Here is a 208-nt window from a genome sequence, read left to right as displayed (position 1 = left end):
AATGATTTAGATAGTAATATAAGTAACAAGTTGGTTAAGTTTGCAGGTGATACCAAGATAGGTGGATTGGCAGAAAATCTTGTATCTATTGAATCATTACAGAGGGACTTGGACAGGATACAGGCTTGGCCAGATTTGTGGAAGATGAAATTTAATTAAATGAAATATATAGTATTGCATATAGGAAGTAAAAAGGTGAGGTTTGAAT

Source organism: Polypterus senegalus, chromosome 4, assembly GCF_016835505.1.
Source record: "Polypterus senegalus isolate Bchr_013 chromosome 4, ASM1683550v1, whole genome shotgun sequence".
NCBI classification, from domain to species: domain Eukaryota; kingdom Metazoa; phylum Chordata; class Cladistia; order Polypteriformes; family Polypteridae; genus Polypterus; species Polypterus senegalus.
This window is presented reverse-complemented; position numbering follows the sequence as displayed.